This window comes from Triticum dicoccoides, chromosome 2A (genome assembly GCF_002162155.2).
Source record: "Triticum dicoccoides isolate Atlit2015 ecotype Zavitan chromosome 2A, WEW_v2.0, whole genome shotgun sequence".
Lineage (NCBI taxonomy): Eukaryota > Viridiplantae > Streptophyta > Magnoliopsida > Poales > Poaceae > Triticum > Triticum dicoccoides.
This window is the reverse complement of record NC_041382.1, coordinates 87,026,767-87,030,694: the sequence shown is the minus strand read 5'-3', so window position 1 is coordinate 87,030,694 and position 3,928 is coordinate 87,026,767.

Below are 3,928 nucleotides of genomic sequence, written 5' to 3'. Positions count from 1 at the left end.
GCCGCTCCTGCCGCAAGCGGATCACACCGCCCCGCTGGCGGGGTTGGCGGCGTCCGCCCCGGCCGCCAGCCTTGCGGCGTCCGAACCGGCCGCGAGCTTTGCGGCGCCCGCCCTGGCTGCGGTCCCGCCTCCTCCCGCATCGGCTTCGGTGCCTCTGGCTGCCTCCATGGTGTTTGCACCCCAGGCAGCCTCCTCGATGGGATCGTCTTCGCCGCCGCCATTTCACTTCGGTCATCTCATCACCATCAAGCTCTCCGCCGACAACTACATCTTCTGGCGTGCGCAGGTTCTCCCGCTCTTGGGGAGTCACTACCTGCTAGGCTACGTCGACGGATCGCTTCCCTGCCCACCCGCGTTGGTAGACAGCGTGCACGGTCCGGTCTACAATCCGGCCCATCGCGTCTGGACGGGGCAGGACCAGACGAACCTCTCCTCCATCCAGGGGTCGCTCTCGCCGGCAGTTGCCGGCCTTGTTGTCTTCGCGAAGACGTCTCATGAGGCCTGGACCATCCTTGAGCGCACCTTTGCAGCGCAGTCCCAGGCTCGTGTCTCTGCACTCCGTCGTCAGCTTGGAGAGTGTCAGAAGCTTGACTTCACTGCCACTGAGTTCTACAACAAGGTCAAGGGCCTCGCCGACACATTGGCCTCCATTGGACAGCCCCTCACCGACTCCGAGTTCAACTCGTTTATTGTCAATGGTCTTGATGAGGAGTATGATGCCTTAGTCGAGATCATCAACGAGCGGGGCAACTCGACACCCATGCTGGCACACGAGGTTTTCTCTCGGCTCCTTCTCACTGAGCAACGGGTCGAGACTCGCCGCACCAGGGGCACTGGCTCCCTCTCGGCCAACGCCGCCACCAAGGGTGGCCGCTCTTCTTCATCACCCCGGTCTCCCTTGGGGCTGCCACCGTCGCCCGCCTCGGCCCCCCCACCTACTGCGACCTTACCGGGGGCTGGCGGTCCACGTGTGTGTCAGCTTTGTGGCCGCGATGGGCACTGGGCCTCCAAGTGTCATAAGCGCTTCCAGCGAAGCTTCCTTGGTCTTGGCAATGACGGCAAAGATACACGCAACAATGCCCGTCAGGTCGCCATGGCTGATCGTCCCGCGCTGCAGAAGCAACAAGGACACACTCAGTCCTACTCCATCGATCCACACTGGTACATGGACTCTGGGGCGACAGAGCATCTGACCAGCGAGATGGGGAAGCTTCACACTCGTGAACCCTATCATGGCTCCGACAAGATCCACACCGCCAATGGAGCAGGTATGCACATCTCTCATATTGGTCAAGCATCTCTTCTCACTAGACATGCCAATAGGAATCTTCAGCTTCGCAATGTTCTTCGAGTTCCATCTGTGACCCGTAATCTTCTTTCAGTTCCTAAACTCACACGTGATAATAATGTGCTTTGTGAATTTCACCCTTTTGATCTTTTTATTAAAGATCGGGGCACGAGGGACATTCTTCTTAGTGGGCGGTTGTGCCAGGGTCTCTACCGTTTTCAGTGGTGTTCGGGTCTCTCCGTCACAGTGGCATGCTCGTCTTGGTCACCCGGCCACACCTATTGTCCGTCATATTTTGCATCGTCATGAGCTTCCTAGTTTGTCTAGTAATAAAGATGTAGCAGTGTGTGATGCTTGTCAGCAGGGGAAGAGTCATCAACTTCCTTTTTCGGAGTCCAGTCGTGAGGTGAAACATCCTTTGGAACTTGTGTTTTCAGATGTATGGGGTCCTGCTCAGACTTCTGTCAGTGGTCATAATTACTATATCAGTTTCGTTGATGCTTATAGTCGCTTTACCTGGCTTTACCTTATTAAACGCAAATCTGATGTGTTTGATATTTTTGTTCAGTTTCAAAAACATGTTGAACGTCTTCTCAAGCACAAAATTGTTCATGTCCAGTCGGATTGGGGGGGCGAGTATCGCAACCTCAACTCTTTCTTTCAGTCGCTTGGGATAGCTCATCGTTTAGCATGTCCACATACACATCAGCAGAGTGGTTCAGTCGAACGTAAGCATCGTCATATTGTTGAAGCTGGTCTTACTCTTTTGGCTCATGCATCTGTTCCGTTTCGGTTTTGGAGTGATGCTTTCACCACTGCATGCTTTCTCATCAACCGTACTCCTACTCGTGTTTTAAACATGAAGACTCCCATTGAGGTTCTCCTTAATGAACAACCTGATTATACCTTTCTCAAGGTATTTGGGTGTGCTTGCTGGCCGCATCTTCGTCCATATAACAAGCGCAAGCTTGAGTTTCGTTCTAAGAAGTGTGTTTTTCTTGGCTATAGCTCTCTTCATAAAGGTTACAAATGTCTTCATGTTCCCACTAATCGTGTCTATATATCTCGGGACGTCGTGTTTGATGAGCATGTTTTTCCCTTTGCCAACCTTTCTGTGTCTACTGTCGAACCACCATCCCTGCATTCATCCTCTGTTGCTTCTGACCAATTTGATGATGTTGCATACTCTCCTTTGCTGTTACCTAACCATGGTGCAGGAACCGGACGTGGAGCTCGTTTGGAGCTGTTGGATGATTCACCATCATCTCGTCGTCTTCTGGTGGGCACGTCGATCGCCCTATGTTGCATGGCGTCGATTCGCGTGCTCATGCATGGTCACCCGACGAGCCCGTCGCGCCGAGCATCTCCACTGCTCGGTCCGCTACGCCAGCGATCGCCGAGTTTCCAGCGGCTCGGCCTTTTTCGCCAGCGGCCGCCGAGTCGCCCGCGGCTCGACCCGTCACGCCGTCTTCGCTTGCGGCTCGGCCCGTCACGCCGTCTTCGCCCATGGCTCGGGTCCTCACGTCGCCTTCATCCGCGGATCGGCCCGTGACACCGGCCGCGCCACGGCCCATTATGCCGAGCTCGCCAACGGCCCGGTCTGTGATGCCGGAGTCGCCAGCTGCTTCGTCTGCTCTGCCGGTTTCGCTGGTGGGCCGGCCTTCTTCGTCGACCGAGTCCGAGGCTACCGTGACTGGCTCCTCGTCATCGGCTGACTCGTCAACGTCGCCGTCCTCCAGCCCGTTGCAGGCTGCTTCGTCGACCTCGGTGGTTCCTGTGTCCCGACCACATACACGCAGTCGCAGTGGCATTTTCAAACCTAAGGAACGTAAGGATGGTACGGTTGCTTGGTTGGCTGCTTGTTTGGCTGTTGCTGTTGCGGATCCATCTTCTGAGCCTCGCTCATATCAGGCTGCCCTGCGCATTCCACATTGGCGAGAGGCTATGGAGCAGGAGTTTCATGCTCTTCTTCGTAACAAGACATGGACTCTCGTTCCTCCACCACCACGGGTAAATGTTATTGACTCAAAATGGGTATTCAAAGTGAAGAAGCATTCGGATGGATCTATTGAGCGTTACAAAGCACGACTTGTTGCTCGCGGTTTTCGGCAGCGTCATGGTCTTGACTATGAGGACACCTTCAGTCCTGTCGTCAAGCCTACCACTATTCGGCTTCTTCTCTCCATTGCTGTTTCTCGTGGTTGGTCACTTCGTCAACTTGATGTGCAGAATGCTTTTCTACATGGATTTTTGGAGGAAGAGGTTTATATGAAACAACCGCCTGGTTTCTCTGATCCTGATCGTCCTGACTATATCTGTCGTCTTTCCAAAGCACTATATGGTTTGAAGCAAGCTCCTCGTGCCTGGCATGCCCGCCTTGCCTCTGCCCTTCGTGCTCATGGGTTTGTGCCGTCTACTGCTGACACTTCATTATTTCTTCTACAGAAGCCAGAAGTCACTATGTATCTTTTGGTATATGTCGATGATATTATCCTTGTCAGCTCTTCTCAGTATGCTGCTGATGCTCTTGTCTGCTCTCTTGGTGCTGATTTTGCGGTCAAAGATCTTGGGAAGCTTCACTACTTTCTTGGAGTTGAGGTCACTTCTCGTGCTACTGGTCTTGTCCTTACGCAGAAGAAG